Source organism: Mastomys coucha, unplaced genomic scaffold, assembly GCF_008632895.1.
Source record: "Mastomys coucha isolate ucsf_1 unplaced genomic scaffold, UCSF_Mcou_1 pScaffold6, whole genome shotgun sequence".
Classification (NCBI taxonomy): Eukaryota; Metazoa; Chordata; class Mammalia; order Rodentia; family Muridae; genus Mastomys; species Mastomys coucha.
The window spans coordinates 49,785,284-49,794,979 of NW_022196912.1; positions in this window are offsets into that span (position 1 = coordinate 49,785,284).

Below are 9,696 nucleotides of genomic sequence, written 5' to 3' on the forward strand. Positions count from 1 at the left end.
TTTCTGTATTCTAGGTTCTAATATCTTTTATCAGACCTACAGTTGGTAAAGGCTTTTTTTCCCATTCTATGCTGCCTCTTCTCTAAAACGGTGGTGTCTTTTGCTCTTCATGTTTGTCATTGTTAGTCTTAATCCCTATGCACTACTACTGAGAATGCCAACTGATACAAAGACTGTGTAAAGCAGCATGGGGATTCTTCAAAAAGCAAGAAACAGATCTATGACATGACCCTATTATACCATGCTTGGGCATATACTCAAAGCACTTCATGTTAGTCTAAAGAGATACTCTTCTGTGTTCATTGCTGCTTTATTTACAATAGTTAGGAAATGGAAAAAAATCTCTATGTTCATCAATTGATGAATGTAAAATGAAGTATATATTTATACAATGGAATATTTAGTTGTGAAGATATTAAGTTCACAGAAAAATGAAAAGAAGTGGAAACAGTCATCCTAAGTGAGGTAGTACAGAATCAGAAAAATGGCATGTTGTCTTTCAAATGTGGATATTAGATTTGAGGGTTTTATCTTTTTTCTCTTTCTTCCTTCCTTCCTTCCTTCCTTCCTTCCTTCCTTCCTGTCTTTCTTTCTTTTTTTTTCTTTCTTTCTTCCTCCTTCCTTCTTCTTCTTTTTCTTCTTCTTCTTCTTCTTCTTCTTCTTCTTCTTCTTCTTCTTCTTCTTCTTCTTCTTCTTCTTCTTCTTCTTCTTCTTCTCCTCCTTCTCCTCCTCCTCCTTCTCCTCCTCCTCCTTCTCCTCTTCCTCCTCCTCCTCCTTCTCCTCCTCCTCCTTCTCCTCCTCCTCCTTCTCCTCCTGCTTCTTCCTTCTTCTTTTGATATGTGTGTTCCATTTGGAATATCTGTAGAGGTTTAAAATCAAGTAAGGGGTTATAGGGGAGGAGTGGATCTTTCAGGAGGGGAGACATAAAATGGGATGATATAAAGGGAGGAGAGGGAATAATAGGGAAGGAGGGATTATATGGAGCAGAGGGTAGGAAGAAAAGGTAGAAAAGAGCATGTGAAGAGGAATGACTAACACTAAAAGCCTTTTGGAAAAGCCAAATGCGGTAGAAACTTCTTAAAATATAAATATATAAATATAAACACACATTTATGGAAATAGAATAGTTTTTATGAAGTCATCCTACAGTGTTGGTGGGGGGGCAGAACAGGAACTAAACACTGCATATTTGTATCACAGATATAGATAAATCCAGCTGGTACTGACATGGAAGCTTCCTCTCTGCTGGTCAGCTTTCATAGTGCTGGGAATTCTATGTTTGTAATTGAAGGAGAAAGTGGTCATTAGTCTCCACCAACTGAGAACCCTGGGAGCTACAGTAATGACTGGCATGAGCAGACAAGCCATGAATGCTATAGAATCAACTAATCACTTTCTGATAAAATCTAAGGGCCTAGTCCTTGAGAAGGAACTTATTACCGGAACCATTTGGGAGAGGATAGGTAATGGACTGTACTGGAGGAATTAATACTATTATTTTGCTAAATGTGGATTCTTTAAAAACAATTTGGAATGACTTGCCTCTGTACCATTGGTCAGGGCATCCTTCATCCCTCAAACAAGAGGCTTATGCATGCAATAGATCGTGATTAAGGAACAGAGCATCAACTGGTCAATGTTCAAATAAGAAGTGACTGGAGAAGGCTCAGTTCAAAGAGGGACATTTATATCACACATTCTCCCAAGTCTCAAGGAGCTTTGCCAAAATGGGACCAGAAGGAGTGGAAAAGCCACAGGTCGTGGGTAGCTAGCTGCAAGGAAACCGTATTTTCCCAGCATGACGAGGCAGATATACACAAGAACTCTGAGCAACAGTGATAGCATCCGCAAGACCCGTGCAAGCTCAAGCCAGACAGAATCGGGGGGGGTGGGTGGGGGGGTGGGGTAAGGGGAGGGTACTAAGCTAGCTGAGGTGCTGTTCAGATTTGATAGCTGCAGGAGGGAGAAACCTAGTTTTTTTCTTTAGAGGTGTGAAACTGGTAGACCAACCACATTTCAGGCCAGGCTTTACTGGGAGGGCTTGGGCGACAAAAATATGACTCGACATGCTTTTAAAAAAAATGAAGAAAAAAACTTGAAGTTGGGTAAGAAGCTAAAGAGTGGAAACAATGGATCTGTTTGGGGTGAGTTTGGGGATATAGTGAATATTATCAAAACAAATTGTTGAAATTCTTAAAGGACTAATAAAAATACTAATGTATTATAAATAAACACCCTTTTTCTCGCACATAAATATAGATATGCCTTTGTGGGGCACTCACTTGTATTCTGCAGATCTTTGACCAGTTTTTTATAACTTCTGTCAAACTGTCTTTCACCATTTGCTGTTCTTTATTTCATATGTGTGTAAGAAAGCTCCTAAATTTTTTCCTCCTACTATCAAGCTTATTTGAAGCTTATTAAGCTTCAAATTTAAAAGGTTTACTTTTAGAAACAAGTGGATAATCTGTAACAATGCTATATGATCCAATGTGAATCCAACTCTTTACTCAGAACTTCAGTCAAACATTTAATGAATATTCTTGATTAATCTCAGTAAGAAATTGCATGGAAATATTTAATATCTGCCAATTCATTGATCTGACTCCACATATAAGTATATTCAGTCTGGTATCCTGAAGTGTTTTTCACTAATGCCAAGGTCCATGCCTAAGTCTCTGTACTAAGCATACATATAGAAACATTCTAAAGTAATTATAAAATACGATATTTTAACAAACATGTTATTCATATGTAACAAGTGCATTATTTCCTTGTGCCCAAAATGTAAAGTTAAAAATTACATCCAGGAACTCATCAAATCTGCTAGATGAATTATGTAATTCAATTTGGCAAAATTTTTGCACACAGCACAAATAGTTTTCTTTGGTTTTCTTGGATTCTGTTCTGAGAAGGAGGTAGCTGGAAAAAAGTGAAAAATTACAGGATATGATTCATAAAAAAATCCCACATCTTTTTTGTGTGCTTGTACATTCTTTTTTGAGGGGAGAATTTTTTTTGTCCCATAGCAATGATTCTTTTTCTTCTTCATGAATTCATTTAGGCAAAGAGATATCCATACACATTCTATACAAAGCACTTTAAAGAGGAAAAGAAAAGAAAAACTGGAACCAGAGGAAGGTGCGAGGCATTCAGCAGATCGAACATGTAGTATAGTCATTAAGTCTCCTTTTCACCAGAAAGGAATGTGAAGCCTAAACTTTAACATGGCCACAGCATGTAACTCAGAGCAAAGAAATGAAACCTCAGCTCTGTGTGTTCCTGCCAAGCTTTGGCCCAAACCTTTTACTCTCCAACAAGTAATGGGTAGCTGTTTTCCTGTCATATTTGGAGAAAGAAGAAAGTGATGTCGATGTAATCTCATCCTCGTCTCTGAGTTTAAGACAAGTAGCACTCCTTCCTTTCCTTTGCTGCCAACAGGAAGATTAATGCACCCCCTCCCCCACAAAAGGGCTATCGCACTTCTCCTGGCAGAGGTAATTTTCATAGGATGCTGCGAATGTCAAATTATTAGAAGCCCAATCAGTAGATGCTTCTGTGTTTCTGACTTTTGGTTTCTCTCTCTAATCCTCTTTCATCACTTTGGTTTTTATGAAGAACTGTTTTGTAAATAACTCTTCATTATCCAGCCAGGAGGAACTTTCTTAGTGAGACAATGAACACACACACACACACACACACACACACACACACACACACGGAGGTGTTAAATGCAGATTCTACTTATGTGATTCTGGCTTGTTTTACCATCATGATCCTCAGGTCCACCCATTTTCCTGAAAAATGACATTTTGTTATCCATCCGTAAACCACATGTTCTTTGTCCACTCATCTGTCGAAGGGCATTGGGGTTGGCACTGTACTTTGTCTTCTGAGGACAGTGCTGCAGTAAGCATGAATGTGCACATCTCTTATGGTTTGCTGACGGAATCCTAGGGGTGTTGACCCATGGAATATGTGAATCATGCAGTTGTTCTTCCTGTTTTTAAATCCTTTGCAAGGCATCTTCATATTTCTTCAAGGACTGCTAGTTACATTCCTACCAGCCATGCACAACAATGTTTTTCTCCTCACACCCCTGACAGAACTTGTCATTTGCTTTGCTGATAATAGACCTATTGACAAGGAAAAGGAGTTTTAATGTTAATGCAGCTTGAATTTCTATTTCCCAAATGGCTAATCATGTTGAATCTCTTTTTTCATGTATGTTTTATTCTTTTATGCTTTTTCTTTTGAGAACTGCCCGCTTAATGACTCTTCCCATGCATGGATTAGATGATTTTTATTCTACAGTTCAGAATTTTTAATTCTAACCCCCTTGCCATAATTTCCTGCTGTGTTTAAAGTAAACAAAGGTTTCCCCATTCTGTAGGTTCTCTCTTTACCCCGAGGCTTTTTCTTTGCCTTTCAGGATTATTACATTTCAATTACATTGGACATTTATTGCAGTTATTTACTGAATTATTGGAATAACTTTCACAATGTCCCTGACTATCCCTATACCAGATTTTCCTGATAATTTTCCTCTATCAGTTTTAATGTTGCAGATCTTAATATTTTGTATCCATTCAAATAGATTGTCATAAAGGGGGAGAAATAGGGATACAGCCTCATCCTTTCATAAGTGGGTATGCTATTTTCTACCACCATTTCTAATTTTTCCCCAACAGAATATTCATATTGATTATTTGGGAATTTCAAACAATGCACCCAGATCACACTCCCTATTCTTCCAAGGTCCACCATTCCATCTACCCTTACACTCCTGCCCCTCCCACCAAATTCAAACAAACAAACCACCAAGTCCAATTGTATTGTCCATATGCTCATTGGAGCATGGTCAATCTCTTAGTGCCCAGCCCCTTAAAGAAAACTGAGTCCCACCAGGAATGAAGGAGTTCTTTGTATATATTGGATATTAGCCCTCCATCAGATAAAGGATTGGTAAATATCTTTTCCCAATTTGTTGGTTGCCGTTTTGTCCTCTTGACAGTGTCTTTTGCCTTACAGAAGCAATTTTATGAGGTCTCATTTGTCAATTCTTGATCTTAGAGCATAAGCTATTTGCATTCTGTTCAGGAAAATTTCCCCTGTGCCTATGTGCTCAAGGTTCTTCCCCACTTTCTTTTCTATTAGTTTTCTATTAGGTTTGGTGTGGAGGTCCTTGATCCATGTGAACTTGAGCTTTGTACAAGGAGATAGGAATGGATTGATTTGCATTCTTCTACATGCTAACTGCCAGTTGAGCCAGCACCATTTGTTGAAAATGCTGTCTTTTTTCCACTGGATGGTTTTAGCTCCTTTGTCAAAGATCAAGTGGCCATAGGTTTGTGGGTTCATTTCAGGGTCTTCAATTCTATTCCATTGATCTGCCTGCCTATCACTCTACCAATACCATGCAGTTTTTATCACAATTGTTCCGTAGTACAGCTTGAGGTACCAGCATAGTGGGGTATTCCTGTGACAACCTGACCATGTTTTGGGGAGGACTGTGGAAGGACTTTGGAACTTTGAGCTAGAAGAACCACTGGTTGTTAAGAACTCTGTGGGATGTTCTGCAGGAGCTTGGAAGATCATGTTGAGAACAGTGCAGAGATGGAGGCCTGGCTTGTGAAATTTCAGAGGAAGATTAAAGACTCTTATCAGGGCCATGTTGTTTTGAATGTGAAGATTCTGTGGTTTTGGTTAGCTGGGGCTGAAGTATCAGCTGTGATTAACAAGATACCAGTACCTTGTGCTGCAGCAGGACTTGGTAATGTGTAAGAGTCACCCAGGTGGTACTGGTTTTGAAGGCATGAAAGGGTCATGAAGAGCAGCTGAGGCTCGACACAGTGAGAGGCCATGGAAGGCCATTGGTGAAGGCGCAGCATTGGTTTGCACTTGATTCGGCCCAGGACTGAAGGGGTCATGCAAAGGAGTTGAGGCTTGGCACCATGAAGAAAGCCTATGAGAGGCTATTGGTGAAGCCTAGTTACAGCTGAAGACAGTGTTTTAGTGATGACAATACCATGAATGACCACCAAGGACAGCAGCAGCAGTGAAGTAAAGTTTCTTTTATGAATGTAGGTGCCCTTGCATTTGGAGCATAGAGGTTCAGAATTGAGAGTTCATCTGGGTAGATTATACCTTTGATGAGTAGGAAGTGTTCCTTCTTATCTCTTTTTATCACTATAAGGTGAAAGTCTATTTTATTCAATATTAGAATGGCTACTCCAGCTTTTTTCTTGGGACCATTGTCTTGGAAAATTCTTTTTCAGCCTTTTATTCTGAGGTAGTGTCTGTCTTTGTCACTCAAGTGGGTTTCCTGTATACAACAAAATGTTGGGTCCTGTTTATGTACCCAATCTGATAGTGTATGTCTTTTTATTGGGGAATTGAGTCCATTGATATTAATATATATTAAGGAAAAATAATTGTTGCTTCCTGTTATTTTTGTTGTTAGAGTTGGAATTCCATTCATGTGGCTATCTTCTTTTAGTTTTATTGGAAAGTTACTTTTTTGCTTTTTCAGTGATGTAGTTCCCCTCCTTGTGTTGGAGTTTTCCATTTATTACCCTTTGAAAGGCTACATCTGTGGAAATATATTGTGTGAATTTGGTTTTGTCATGGAAAACTTTGGTTTTTCCATCTATGGTGATTGAGAGGTTTGCTGGGTATAGTAGTCTAAACTGGCATTTGTGTTCTCTTAGGGTATGTATGACATCTTCCCAGGATCTTCTAGCTTTCATAGTCTCTGGTGAGAAGTCTGGTGTAATTCTGATAGGCCTGCCTTTATATGTTACTTGACCTTTTTCCCTTACTGCTTTTAGTATTCTTTTTTATTTTGTGCATTTGATGTTTTTATTATTATGTGGCAGGAGGAATTTCTTTTCTGGTCCAGTCTATTTGGAGTTCTGGAGGCTTCTTGTATGTTCATGGGCATCTCTTTCTTTAAGTTAGGGAAGTTTTCTTCTATAATTTTGTTGAAGATATTTACTGGTCCTTTAAATTTGATGTCTTCACTCTCTTCTATACCTATTATCCTTAGGTTTAGTCTTCTCATTGTGTCCTGGATTTCCTGGATGTTTTGGGTTAGGAACTTTTTGCATTTTGCATATTCTTTTACTGTTGTGTCAATGTTTTCTATGGTATCTTCTGTGCCTGAGAGTCTCTCTTATATCTCTTGTATTCTGTTGGTGATGCTTGCATCTATGTTTCCTGAGTTCTTTCCTAAAATTTCTAACTCCAGAGTTGTCTCTCTTTGTGATTTCTTAACAGTTTCTACTTCCACTTTTAGGTCCTGGATGATTTTGCTCAATTCCTTCACCTACTTGTTTGTGCGTTCCTGTAATTCCTTAAGGGATTTTTGTGTTTCCTCTTTAAGGGCTTCTACTTGTTTACTCGTGATCTCCTGTAATTTCTGGTGTTAGATGTTCTTGCTGTCTCAGGCTAGAACTTGTTCCTCCTGTGGGTCTGTAAGCCTGTGTCAGCACTTCTGGGAGATCAGCTCTCCTCTGGTAAAACCCAGGCACAGATGACTGTGGATCAGTTGTCAGTCCTGAGTCCTTGGGTCAGAGCACACCCTGGAGACAGGATCTCCACTTGCAGGAAAGGTGCAGAGAGGGCTGTGGATCTGTTGTCCCTCCTAGCTGTGGTCTGAGGTAGAAAGGATCCTGACCAGACTGCCCTGCCACTTGTGAGGCCTGTGCCTCTAGGCTGGTCCTGCCTTAGAAAGTCACTGGAGAGAAAATCTTGATTTAACTTTCATACCTTGTATCTGTCTAGAAAATTGTCCACTTCATCCAGGTTTTCCAGTTTTGTTGAGTGATAGGTTTTTGTAGTAGGATCTCATGATCCTTCATTGCTGGTGGGATTGCAAGCTGGTACAACCACTCTGGAAATCAGTTTGGCGGTTCCTCAGTAAATTGGACATAGTACTGACAGAGGACCCAGCTATACCACCCCTGGGCATATTCCCAGAAGATGCTCCAACATGTAATAAGGACACATGCTCCACTATGTTCATAGCAGCCTTATTTATAATAGCCAGAAACTGGAAATAACCCAGATGTCCCTCATCAGAGGAATGGATACAGAAATTGTGGTACATCTACACAATGGCGTACTACTCAGCTATTAAAAACAATGAATTTATGAAACTTTTGGAGAAATGAATGGATCTTGAGAATATCATCCTGGATGAGGTAACCCAATTACAAAAGAACACACATGGAATGTACTCTCTGATAAGTGGATATTAGCCCAGAAGATCGGAATACACAAAGTACAATCCACAAACCACAAGAAACTCAAGAAGAAAGAAGACTGAAGTGTGGATACTTCATTCCTTCTTAAAAGGGGGAACAAAATACCCATGGAAGGAGTTGTAGAGACTAACTATGGAGCAGAGACTGAAGGAAGGACAATCCAGAGACTGCTCCACCTGGGAATGTTCAATCATCAAATCCAGATACTGTTGTAGATGCCAGCAAGTGCTGGATGACAGGACCCTGATATAGCTGTCTCCTGAGAGTCTCTGACAGTACCTGACTAATACAGAAGTAGAGGCTCATAGCCATCCATTGGACTGAGTACAGGGTCGCCAATGAAGGAGCTAGAGAAAGGACCCAAGGAGCTGAAGGGCTTGCAGCCCCTTAGGGCAAACAACAATACGAACTACCTAGTACCCTCAGAGCTCCCAGGGACTAAAACTCCAACCAAAGAGTACACATGGTGGGACTCATGCCTCCAGCATCATTTGTTTAGCAGAGGATGGCCAAGTTGGTCATCAATGGAAGGAGAGGCCCTTGATCCTGTGAAGATTCTATGCCCCAGTGTAGGGGAATACCAGGGCCAGTAAGTAGGAGAGCGTGGGGTGGTGAGCGGGGGTGGGGGAGGGAACAGGGGTTTGTTTTTGTTTTTGTTATTTTATTCTATTTTGTTTCTATGTTTTTGGAGGGGAACCTCGGAAAGGAGATATTGTAAATAAAGAAAACATCTAATAAAAAAAGAAAAAACCAAAAAAACAAAAAAGAGAACTGAGTCATTTGTTGGTGCCCTACCCACTGCCCCCAATCAACTGCATCTTTATCATTAGCATATTTTTCAGTTTTTAAGGTCTCTTTTCTGTGGCTTCCTGTCGAAAATATTTCTTTACTGGTGTGTGTGGTGGTGGTGAGAGGGGTTGTCACAAAAGCCTTCAATTGCTTTTATTCTCAGTTATGAGTTTGCAATCATCAATTCCACCTCAAAAAAAAAAAAAAAAAAAAAAAAAAAAAAAAAAAAGCAAAACAAAACAAAACAAAAAGCTTCCTTGTCTATTACAACCGGAGTCAGCACGGATCATGGACACCAACTTGGCTCCGGCAGCAGACCATGGAAGTCCCTGGAGAATACTCAATCCAGAAAAGGAACCACTCTTTAATCTAGAACATCCTGATGCTGCTCAGAGTCTGCGTGATTGTGCTGTGGGGCAACTAGTCTGGGCACAGGAACCTAGGTGAGCTCCAGGCTGTTGCACACCACCGAGCCCTCAGCAGTTCTGCCAGTACCCTGGCCATGTTTGCATATTGTGTTTGTAGCCCAAAGGTAGCTTTAAGGTCCAGTGTTCTCCTCCCAAAGAGGGATATCCCGAATCTCCTGGCATCCCGAGGACTGACCCCACTTGGCAATGACAAGCTCCTCTTGTGGGTGGGC